Consider the following 12,940-nt stretch of genomic DNA (forward strand, 5'->3'; position numbering starts at 1 on the left):
CTTTCAAAGTGAATCCAAAGCTCTCAAAGCGCAAAGTTTTCACACCTTTAAGGTCAGCTTAAAAATTATATTCAAGTTTTTCATACAATATCTTTCTAAAACGAACAAGGAAACTATTCCTGGTAATAACTTCACAGAATGTCATTGAAAAATTCCAAACTAACTGCTTAGGGTTTTTATGTAACAAGTTGCTGTAGGAGAAGTGAAAGTCTGGAAAAACACAACCAAAACAGATTCAACAAAGAGAACACACATTTCTGGTTTCCACCACCAAGTTCAGACAACACAGGAGAGAAACCTGTTGAAACTTGTTGTTCAAGTAAATTAAATGTTTTACTTTCTGTTTTAGATCCTATATAAACACAGGCGCTTGTCTCAGTTCCAGAATCTTTTTTCACCAGATGCATTGACTGAGGTAAGTTTCAGTCAACTCGAGATGGACTTAAAACTATTGTTTAATAATTAATTATTCACAATTATTAGATGTAAATATTAAGTGTGAATATGAAGTAAATGAGAAGGTGATTTTGATGTTTGGTAGAAAGTTTATTTGATCAATCAAGATAAATGTAAAGTATTTGTGGGTTTGCATGTTAAGGTCATATTGGTTTGATTTTCACTTCAATATTAAATGTATTAAATGATTTAAATATACAGATTTGTTTTTTATTTCTTTTTACAATCAGCATTTTGGAATGAAAGAAATTTTCCCTTTTATTTCCTCTAGTTTTTCAGCAAAGGGAGGAGTCAGACCACGACTACGATGAATCAACAGGCTGAAGGTGAATTTTAAGAGAACATGAACCTCTCTCTTGTATATTTCACATTTTTGTCATATTTAAAATGAGCCTCAGCATCAACGTCTCTGGAGGCACATGAGATGTAGATGCTCTCATGTGCATCTATGTCTGCATTATTAACATTAACTCTACATTATTAAGCTTTGTGATGCTGTTTAATAATGTTGGGGGGAAAAAAGATAAAAAACCGATTTGTGTATAATTATAGCTATAACAAATACAGCTTTCAGAAGATTTTCATTATTTAATGTAATAAATGCACTGAATAACACAATAATAATAGTACCGGTAATAATAGCTTTTTAAGATGCATTCTTCTTGCAATTAGGCTGGAAACTACTTTTATTTCACAATTTTTCACAATTATCATCCCATAGAAGAAAATGTGTCCATCCTCTTTTTGCAAGGTTTTGTTTTACATTAAAACCTAAACATGTAAATTAATTTTACGCCAGTATATATTTATAGGAAATGTTAGTCTAAAAAAAAAAAAAAGGTCAGATAACATTTAGGGCTCTGAATTAGTTTTATTTAGGACTGAGAGCAGACCTCGTAAATGTTACAGACCTCCCAAACGTATTCAGCTATTTTCTTGTGGTACATGGTGATAATACAATACAATTATTTCTTAGTGGAGTTAGAAAAACGAGATTTGAAAAGCAGTTGTCTTGATGTTTTAAGATAAACAGACATAGTCTCTTACAGCAGGTGGGGTGTGGCTGTTTACAGCAGCTTGATAACATTCTGGCAGTTGCTGGAACTAATTTCAGTTTTACTTTTACCCGGGGCAGTTCCTGTTATAGCATGTTATAACGGGCAATGAGGGCGTTCCTCAGTTGGTGTGAGAAGAAAAACACCTTTAGTCAGTGTTAAAACCAAATGACTGGATTCATTTTTCTTTGTTTGAATTCAGATAAACTATCAATAGAAATTATAAGCAGAGATGTAAAGTCAGAAGCCATAATTAAAGCCACACGGTATTAATCCATTTGTTCAAATTTATGGCCTTTAAATTTCTGTAATAATATAAAACTGTTTAATAGAGATTGTAAAAAGTAATTTTGGTTTGGCTTTCTGTGTGCTTTCATTCAGATGTAATAATTAACAGTTATTGTCATTGAACAATAGAAATAAAAACTCTTATCAGACCAACTTGTTTTCCTATTGTAAAAACATTTTTCTTTTGGTTTTAGATTGGTGTATAAATTAAAAGATCTCAAAACCTTCTCTCATCAGGTGGCAGGTAAGATTCACTTCAGCAACTGAATGTTTGTTTTTTCAGGTTTTATTTGCTGATATAGTAATTATGATACTGTGTGTATAATTTATTTTGCTGCACAGCAAATTTGTAAGTGTTCCATCAACTCCTACAGAAAAGTTATTGTATATTTTTATTATCCCTCTTTATTATTAACAAATTGTGCAGAGAAAAAAATGTCCGACAAATTATAAGGTAGCACAAAACTATCCCTGCACCTGACCTGTAAGTGCGCATCTCTCCAATGCGCATCATGTGCGCGTCGCACAAAACCAGCGCAAACTTAAACCACTAAAGCAGCGAATCCTTTTTAACACAAACGATGCTAAATACTAATAAATACATGGAAGCGCAGCCGACCTGTGATCCACGGAAAGAGGAGGATGTTGATCCCGGTTCAGGTGTCAGACGTGCAGAGGAGAAGGTGAAGCAACATTGTTTGCTTAGTTTTTACTCTTTTAGAAAACGTTTCAACTAGATTAAATTGTTTTACACACAGTCTTAGCGCGACGCTAAGTAGGAGCGGCAGATGTCAGCTATCGGGTGACCTGCTAACTGTCCGGTTCGGGAAACATCAAAAAGCTCATAACCGGCGACCCGTCAGAACCGAACACGGTAAAAAGCTCAACCGGAATCCGAACCGCTCCTAGAACTGCGGGAGGTTCAAACCCCGCTCATTCAGTTTTAGCTTACAGAAAAAGCACCGAGCCGCCAAATAAACAAAAGCAAACTGACCAATAAGATTTAAGCTTTGGGTGCCCTTTGACCCCCACAGACTCAGATGTGCGCTACGTACAAGATGTTTTGACGCATAATATATTTTTTTCTCCACAATTTTAATTGTAAAGAGGGTTCGATAATTAAAATTTCGGAAATTTTATTTTATTTTTTTTTACTTCAAGTTTAAAAAAAAAGACCTAAGAGCTCCTCCCACTCTAAGCTAGGCTAAGCTAGGCTAAGCTAGGCAGAGGGAGCAGCAGGCGCTGCTGCCCTCCGATAACATCCTGCAGGCGCATATTCTGAACTTTAACCATATTAGAGTTTTATGCATAAAAATTTACATTTAAAATTTTTTTTATAATTAGCTTTTTTTTTTAATTCTGAATATAAACAAATTTTACTACTTCAATGTAAAAATATTAAATAATTTATTTGGCAATGCTCCCTAAAGAGAATGGCTATTTTTAGAACTTGCCCCGCGGGCGACAGGGTGCCCGCGGGCACCACGTTGGTGACCCCTGGTGTAGAAGTTACACTTCTGAAAGTGTTATTTGTGATAGAGTTGAATCAACACAGTAGTTGAAATCAAATACACTTCAGTGTTAATCTACCCAAAAACTAGTGTATATTGTTAAAAGTTAACACTATGAACGTGTTAACCCAACACAGAACGGTGTAAAAATAATTAACGTAGAAATCTGAGTTTTGACATACTACTGGCAGGGTATGCTGTGGTGGTGCAGGGGTTAAGCACCGCCCACATATGAAGGTTCTAGTTTTCAGGGCGGCTGTCGTGGGTTCACTTCCCCTTCTCTCATTACCCACTTTTTTTTGTCAATTTAATACCAAATAAAAGACAATAGAGCAATTAAAACCCTTCCCCTCCACCCCCCCCCCCCAGAAACTACTGGCCACCAATAATCTACAAATTCATTTTAAGACATTAGATGCTACAAAAATACCAGCACCATTCACAGAATATACCCTACTTTTATTTCAAAACATCAAACAGCACTGACAGCAATATACAACAAAGGTCATACATTCATAGTACTTTGCACTGAAGGTGAAGCTTTGAAAGTTCATTGGAAGCGGCCATGGATGGTCTTGTGATCACTGATGGTGAAATGTCTTTGGTGCTGCTCTTGTTTTCACCAATATGAAGGAGGAAGACTTCCAGCCTGGAAGGAAAAACAAGAAATATAGCAGAAATATTAGAATAATAAATACATATTTTAAAAAGTAGTGTGAGCAAAACTAATCAGACTCACCTGTGTGTGTCACCGTCATATTCATTCAAATTACTCTGCCCATCTGGTTTACAACATAAAAAAAGTCAGAAATAATTACTAAAGAAATGAGTCAGCTTATAGAAAAAAAAATGTGGACAGCATTAAAAGTCGTGCCAACATGTCTGAAGACATGTCTTGGAGTCTTCATAACAGGCTTCAGTCACCAACATGACACACTGACAAAGAAAAAACATTTGGCAGTTTTTAGATGTGCCACAGGTACAAAACACCAGAGTCAAATGGCTCAATTGCCTCCTCATTGTGTATATATGTTCTCCAGAGTCCTGCTAATCACCTAATTATTGTATTCAGGTGTGGTGCTGCAGCGGCACATCTAAATGTTGCAGGACAGTGGCCCTCCAGGACTGGAGTTTGACACATGTGGCTTAGATCAAGCCAACGGTCCAGCACAGCCACTCCCCTATTTTGCAGTCTACAGCCAAAAACTTAAAGAAAACGACCCCGCAGCTAAATAATGCTAATTCAAATAGCCTCCAGATTTTCCTGACAGTTTCAATGTTAGGTTAAGATAATAAACAGTCATATATACCGTGATATCCAAACAAATAAAAGCACGTTAAGCAAACTGTGTATATGAATCAATACTCGTGTAAACAGAAAAATAATGCCTCCATAAGAAATGGGTGACAAGCTTTACCCAGAATGCACCTGGAGAAAGTAAGGACGATTAATTTGTAGTTTTGTGTGTCATAAAGTCAAATATAAGAGTGGAAATAAAGCCAGTCATGTGGCACAACATTTTATTCAATATTTTACACCCACTATGTCACTAAAATCAGTCAGTCTGGTAAAGTTTTTAGCAACCATGAGTCAACAATGGGGCACCCGACTATATAAGCTATCTAATCAACTCCAGACTGAGTGTTGAGTTAGACTGTTGGAGATCATTTAGAAATCAACACTGGACTGGTGAGCATTAGTGAAACTAACACTCATGTTGTTGAATTAACACTGTATTTTTATCATAACACACTTGCACTGGAAAACTGACATTTCTAAACAGGAGAACAATGTTTTTAGCAAACAAAAATAAAAAAAGAATAATGTTTAAATGAATGAATGACTAGATCTGTTCTTCTTCAAAAGCCAAACTTAAACAAAGCCACATCATGAGTATAAACTTGTACCATTAGGTAGCCTTTAATTTTTTGTTTTGACATAAAATTGTTTAATGGATGCCTACAAGAGCAAATTTACTTTGGTTTTCTGTGTCCCAGTTCTTCTATTCTAATTCACTAATTGTACGAATGTTTAAAGAGGCCAGTTATTTGATAGTTGAAATTGTGAGTAAGTCAATTATCAAGGGAGTAAAATAAGAACTCTACCAGAGACAAACTTGTTTTTCCTAGTTGGGCAAGTATTTTTGCTTTCAGTTTTAGGTTGGTGTACAAAAGAGCAGCGCCAACACCATCTCCAAACCTTCTTTCATCATGGGATCGGTAAGATGTGATTCAATAACTTACTTTTTTCTCATATGGTTCATTTCTTGTGATTATCTACATATTGTTTTGATGCAACATCATATATTATACACATGTCAAATTATGTTATTGAGTTCTTTGCTTCACTGATCGGAATTGTTCATTTAAGTTAAAAGACTACCTACAGTATAGCCTGTATAGTCATACTGACTTAGTGGGAAATTATTTGTTATTGAACCAAGAATTTTGTTCCTGATAATTATGAGACGGGCATCTCTCAAAAAAAATAAATCAATATAAATGAACATATTTTCCTACCAAAACAATTGCTGTGATCCAAAACAACAGCTTTCCAAACAGTTGCCCATAAAGGGGAATACAGGATGGCCTGAAAACCTGATAGTAAGAGGCTGCAAGTTTTATCTACACACTTGGACAAAAGTGTCACCCCTCGGTTAATGAAAGAAAAACCCCAAATTGTCACAGGAATAACTTAAATCTCACAAAGGTAATAATGAATGAAATCGTCACACTTTTTCTGTTACAAACTGACTCCGGCCCCTCACCAGAGAAGGGAAAAGTTATGTGGCCCTCACAGGAAAAAGTTTGGGGACCCCTGTATTAAGAGAATAAAATTATTAACTTCTGGCTCGTTATATTCTCTCATCTTCCCGGATTCAATGCGTGGAAACAAAAACCACAGAGATGACAGCCTACGCTCCACATCATACATTTTTAGAGTTTATTCTAACATTTAAAGTATAACATGACATCAACAACACAAACATGACATCAACAACACAGACACTTCATACAGACTAAAGTAGACATTCATTTACCTGAGACAAATGGAAAAAAAGAAGAAAGAAAAGTAAAGACGTCTTTGGGGAATTGCAAGCACAAATCTGATTTGTTACGCCTGTGTACAAAGTTTTTAAACTAAAGGCGTATTCTTGTTAATTTATTCAGATAAGGCGTATCTTTGCTTATCCAACCAGCAGCTGTCTCTGACCCTCTCTAAAGTTAGAAACTCCCTGTGATTTGTTTTCAAGATCAAGCACCAGTTGTCACCTTTATCTAAACAAAGTGGAAGCAGAGCTTCTCCTCTACTGGCCTGAAAACATGCTGTTTAATGGCTTTTCACAGATCAGTGTGAAGCTGAAACTTCTCCTGATTGTTTCCCACACAGACAAAGGGCAGATCAAAAAGATCTACAGATAATATAAAGGTCAACTGGACAGAATAAATTATTAGTCTGAAAACTATAATTAGGCTATTTCAATCAATACATGTTGCTAAATTTTAAAACTAGCATATTTTAATTTTTTTTTCTTAACAGTTGTTATTGGTAATAATACTGGCACAGGACAGTGTATAAAGGAGGCGTATCCACGATATAACATTTTTACCAAATCCAAATTTTGTCAAAACGGCAAACAGGTATCTCCATTCAACCCAATCAAACACCTTTTCAGGGTCGATTGATATGACAACCTCAAGCGCTACCATAGTCTCCCTCGAATAAAACATTTAACAAGGTGCAAACATTGTAATAAAGTTGATGCTGACAGAAGGCTGTCTTAGCAAGGGGGGAAGTGAACCGAGTGTCAGAGACTCAACATAGACAGAATGAAGCAATGGGATAAGTTTGGCTTGGAATGCTTTAAAAAAAATCAACTGGGAACCCATCTGGTTCTGAAACTTTGTTGTTTTGCATACAAACCGGATTCCAAAAATGTTGGGACACTAAACAAATTGTGAATAAAAACTGAATGCAATAACGTGGAGATGGCAAATGTCAATATTTTATTCATAATAGAACATAGATGACAGGTCAAAAGTTTAATCTGAGTAAATGTAACATTTTAAAGGAAAAATATGTTGATTCAAAATTTCACAGTATCTACAAATCCCAAACAAGTTGGTACAAGTAGCAATAAATGTCTGGAAAAAGGAAATTGAACATATAACAAAATAATAATAACTATAAATAATGCTAATTCAAATGGCCTCCAGATTTTCCTGACTGTTTCAATGTTAGTTTAAGATAATAAACAGTCATATATACCGTTATATCCAAACAAATAAATGTACGTTAAGCGAACTGTGTATATTAATCAATACTCGTGTAAACGGAAAAATAAGGCCTCCATAAGAAATAGTCAAAAACATGATCATTTTAACATGGAACTTACCTTGTTACAATAAGCTCCAGACAAGACGCCATACTGCTGCCTCCGCTCCTCAGGCAAACATGTGACGCAGTAGCAGAACAAGACGGCGTGGGTCAGTGTCTCTCTGAAGCCAAGATGGTAAGAGGATCAGCAATTCCACCATTGTAGCATAGTGCAGCAATACCAGAATTGTGTTACCCAGCATAAAATAGCAAAGACTTTTAAGTTATCATCAACCGTGCATAACATCATCAAAAGATTCAGAGAATCTGGAACAATCGCTGTGCGTAAGGGTCAAGGCCGTAAAACTCTACTGGATCCTCGTGATCTCCGGGCCCTTAAACGTCACTGTACCTCAAACAGGAAATAACAGCATGGGTTCAGGAATACTTCCAGAAAGCATCGTCAGTGAACACAGAAAGCATCATTAGTTGTAATGAGATCCAACTCAGTTTGTAAGACCAAGCAACACTTTGAAAGACTGTCAGATGGGGCAGCTGCAAGCTGTAGGTCAACCAATTCCAACTCGGAAGTAAGCTTCTGAATGTTTGATATCCTCAATTTCTTCACGTGCACAGAATTTGAAATTACCTGACCACGTAGGTATGCCTTCAAAGAATCCCACAGGAGCGCCCTAAAAATGGGTTCAGAATCAGTCATTAAAGGCAATAAAATCCTCTATTGCATCTGTAATGTGAAATTGTGAAATTTACCATCTGATAGTAGTGAAGTGTTATATCACCATTGAGAGGGATAGCGAGGCACAGGCGAAATCTAAAGATCGAGAGAGACAGGAGGATCCGAAATAATGATTGGGTGATATGCAACATTTAATACTTTAGGTATACATTTAACATCTACAAAAAATAATTTATATGTGAAAAAGTCTGGTGAACATGTGAATAAAAAGAATATTGCCTACTGTTCGGATTATGAGATCTCCAGGGATCAACACAACCATTATTTAGCATGAAACTATGTAGAGTTCTAGCGAGCGTATGTTTTCTACGCTCCTTCACCCTGACGTACTTTCGTTCGGGGGGCGAGGAGGGCGATTTATGTTTTCGCATAAGCCTGATTAATATGTAGTTGCGACCCTGAATCTGACATTTGAGTTGTTTGCATTAGCCATGTGAGATGTGACAACCAGAATCCACCCCTACGCACCAGGCACAAGGATGAGAAAAAAGAAAGGGGACAAAAAACAACATAAAAAAAAAACCAAGACAATATATCTGAACTGACACATCCCACGTCCCTTACCCCTCCCTCAGATAGCACCTACCACTACCCCATCCCCAAACGATGGGATATCAGGCAAACTCTAAATTGAGTCATGAGCCTAAAGACTAAACTTAAGGTTTTGTACCCAACAGTCATCCTCAAATCACCCCAACTCAGTCGGAGCTCCTGCAAACACGTGTAAACAGAAGTTTGGCTAAGAACAGAACAGATAAATTACATATCGCCTAACCTTCTTATGCTTCTGGCCGGAACAATATGAGTGGTTCCACTCACATCAAATTAAACTATGCAAGTACAAACGTGCATTACAGCCATCACTGCCAAAAGTCCCTTTGGAGTAAAGAGAAATTTGGCTGCAGCTATACTTGCATTCGAACCAGAATTTAGCTTTAATGTGGTGAAGCCAATTTTATTTTATCTTGGGTGTTTTTACGAAGGTAGTCGCCTCCACAGGTGAAGTAAACTCTCTTGTGACACCTCCTCTAGTGATGCAAAGACGAGCTGGATGCAGCACCCCAAACCGTATGTCTGGAACCTTTCTCAGCTGGCGTCTGACGTCGATGAAGGCTGCACGGGCTTTTGCGTTCGGAGCGGTAAAATCAGGGAAGATGGAGATTGTGGAATCCCCCACCTATACTCGCTGCTGGGCACTGGCACGTCGTAAAATATTGGCGCAGTGTAATAATGTAAACGAGTTATTATGGGACGGGGCCGCTGTCAGAGTTGACACCTATTAACTGGGCCGGATTTTAGCAGGGGCTTACCGGGGCTGCAGCCCGGGGCCCCGGCATTTCGGGGACCCCGAAGGATGTTTTATGTTTTTGTGAATGGATAGTGTCAGAATTTAATCAATGACTACGATGATTTTGACAGCACCGATGAAAAATGTTCCAATTTGTTCTGGCAAACGTCCATCTTGATTGCTTGCTTGTTATTGGTCCACTTTTGACGCATCTTACGCATTGGGGAGGAGGAGCGTCAAGGGAATATTATTTTACAGTGGCAGACAACAGAAAATATGACAGCGGAGCACAGAAAAGAAGGAAGAGAAAAGAAAAAGAGCATCGTGCCAAAGAGGCGACAAACAAAATGCCTAAACTGACAGGCTTTTTTTAACCTGTTGGCGGAGATGGCGCAGAAACATCATTATCCCCCACTCCTCAAACCCTTAGCTATGCTAACACCGGCACTACGATCCCGCCAGAACTTTTAACCGTGACCGAGTCGGTGGCTGGACTGGCGTCTGTGGAGTCAGAGTCGGTGGAAGCGGGATCTTCTTCCGCAGATGGAAAGACGACTGTGGATCCGTACAGTACCGATCCGGCGCATTGGGGGGAAATTGACGAGTCCGTGCAAGTTTACTGGGCTGAGCGAGGACCGGAGAGCTGTCAAAATACGAATGTTAGCTTTCAAGCATCGGAACAGGTGTACAAGCATCAAAAGCGTCACTTCTCCAAATCTCACTTTAAACGAAAGATGTTAAATGGTGAGTACATCGAAAGACCGTGGCTGCTCTACTTTCCATCCACCGGAGCTGCATATTGTTTTGCATGCCGCATTTTCAGCAATGCTAATACTCAGTCAAACTTTGAAACTGGTTTCAGTGACTGGAAGCACGCAACTGAACGCAGAGAGAGCACGAAAACAGGGAACATCATAGAAAAGCAATGCTGACATATGTTTCACTTGCAGCAGCCAGCAGGAGTATAGACACAGAACTGCAGAAATAATTTGAATCTGAGTGTTCATATTGGACTGAAGTGTTGAGAAGAGTTGTGTCTGTTGTCAAGTTTTTAGCAGAGAGGGGACTGGCTCTGAGAGGAGCCAGTGACCAATTTGGAAGAACTGATAATGGGAATTATCTGGGAATACTGGAGTTAATCAGCGAGTTTGATCCTTTTCTGAAGTCTCACATAGAGAAATATGGAAATGCAGGTTCAGGAAAACCCTCATATCTTTCTTCCCAAACATGTGAGGAATTTATTCAGCTGATGGGTGATCGTGTTCTATCAGAAATAGAGTGAAGTAAAAATGGCAAAATACTTCTCAATCTCTGTTGACTCCACGCCAGATGTGGCACATGTTGATCAGTTAACATTTGTGTTAAGATATGTGTCACCTGAAGGACACTCGCAGGAACACTTTCTGAAGTTTCTACCAATTGAAAGTCATACTGGGGAAGCTTTATGTGCGTCTGTACTCAAGGTTTTGGAAGAGATGGGGATTGACATTGCAAACTGCAGGGGGCAATGCTATGATAATGCTACCAACATGTCAGGAGTATATAATGGACTACAAGCACGTATGAAAGAACTCAACCCACTAGTTGAATGGGTTCCATGTGCTGCACATACCCTGAATTTGGTTGGAGTTAATAGTGTTAACTGCTGTTTTGAGACAGCTGATTTTTTCCAGTTTGTGCAAAACTTATTTAACTTTTGCTCCAAGTCGACAGCAAGGTGGAAGGTGGTAATCGATGGACTGCAGCCTAATGCAAACAAGCGCATTGAAACATTGAAGTCCCTTTCGAACACTAGATGGGCTGCACATGCAGATGCCACACAAGCAGTGCATCTTAACTATGCAAACATTCAAAAATCATTGAATAATATTGTAAATGACACAAACCAAAACGCAGCAATAAGAAATGAAGCAAGATCCCTTGATAAAAAAAAATGGACAAGCTTGAAACAGCTTTTATGTGTACATTTTGGCATAGCATTTTGCAGCGCTTTGAAAAAGCAAGTGCAGCTTTGCAGTCTGTGGAACTGGACTTGTGTACAGCTGTGGATTTGGTGGGATCCTTGCGGGAGTGCATCAATTTGATAGGTTTGAGTCTCAAGCAAAGAAGTTGTCTCCAACAGTTTCACAAGCTTACAGAGTTACTGGTCGAAGATCAAAGACTCCAAAGACATTTTTTGGAGAGAGCGCCACCTCAGAGGTTGACTTATCAGCTCAACAAAAGTTCTCCACCAGTGTTTTTTTTGGTGATTGTTGACAGATTGCTTTCTGAAATCAATCACAGGTATATTGCATATAACCTCAATAACACTTTTGGCTTCTTGAACAATTTTTCTGGTGTTACTGTTCCAGAGCTAAGAAACAAAGCATCTCATCTCCAAAGTAAATATTCAGCTGACTTGGAGATGGACTTTGTGGAGGAAATTGTCCAGTTTAAAGATTTTATTCGTGATAAAGGCATTACATCTGCTCCATTGCTTTTACAATTCATTAGGGAAAAGAAACTGCAGGACATCTTCCCAAATGTGGATATTGCTTTCAGGCTTTACCTGACATTTCCTGTCACAAATGCAAGTGGTGAGCGATCATCCTCCAAGCTTAAAATGGTTAAAAATAGACTCAGATCCACAATGGGACAAGAAAGACGAACCATTTGAGTCTCATGTCTATTGAGAGTGATCTAATGAGAAAGCTGGACTTCAGTGATCTTGTCAAGGAATTTGCAGCAAAAAAATCCAGAAAAATGGGCAACTTTTCAAATTTCATATCAGACTAAGGCTTAAATATCTGATAACCCTTTCACTCATTACTGAAAGGGCTTGGTGTTACTGGTTAGGGCAGTGGTGTCCAAACTTTTTGGCATGAGGGTTAAAATTATGTTAAAAGAACTTTGGGGCTGTAAAATAATTTGAAAACAAACTTGGTCTTTTTTAAAGTTTATCTGCTAAATTAAAGAAAAAATTTAAATGATTGTAGATACAAAACAAAGATTGTGCATGTCTGCATTATAAGACAGGCTCAAAGTTTCAAACTTTTCAGGGTTGAGTATCGTTTTCTTATTTGGGTTACATGGTTTGCGTTTGAGTAAATGTAGGTCGTGTTTGTGGTTCGAGTTCCTACAAATAAGTTGAATGCAAAAGTGTCATTAATAAATGAAAATCTGTATTTTGTTCTTCATATTTTTCAAGATGTTCTCTGTAAAAACCTTGGTCTTGAACAGGGGTCACCAACCTTTTTGCGCCTGGGAGCTACCTCACGGGTCCAGAGC

The 12,940-nt window shown here is 38.1% G+C and overlaps 1 pseudogene across 1 annotated transcript in view; it reads left to right on the top strand.

Moving 5' to 3' along the window:
* The first annotated feature begins 281 nt into the window (after window positions 1–281).
* The window catches only part of LOC103462998 (up-regulator of cell proliferation-like), a 28,366-nt pseudogene continuing 15,707 nt past the window's right edge, over window positions 282–12,940 (top strand). Inside the window, exons 1-4 of the transcript XR_014087038.1 lie at window positions 282–415; window positions 728–782; window positions 1,994–2,043; window positions 5,465–5,530. The product of XR_014087038.1 is annotated as an up-regulator of cell proliferation-like (transcript). The remainder of the gene's footprint in view (window positions 416–727; window positions 783–1,993; window positions 2,044–5,464; window positions 5,531–12,940) is intronic.

This window comes from Poecilia reticulata, chromosome 3, assembly GCF_904066995.2.
Source record: "Poecilia reticulata chromosome 3, P_reticulata-male-v2, whole genome shotgun sequence".
NCBI lineage: Eukaryota > Metazoa > Chordata > Actinopteri > Cyprinodontiformes > Poeciliidae > Poecilia > Poecilia reticulata.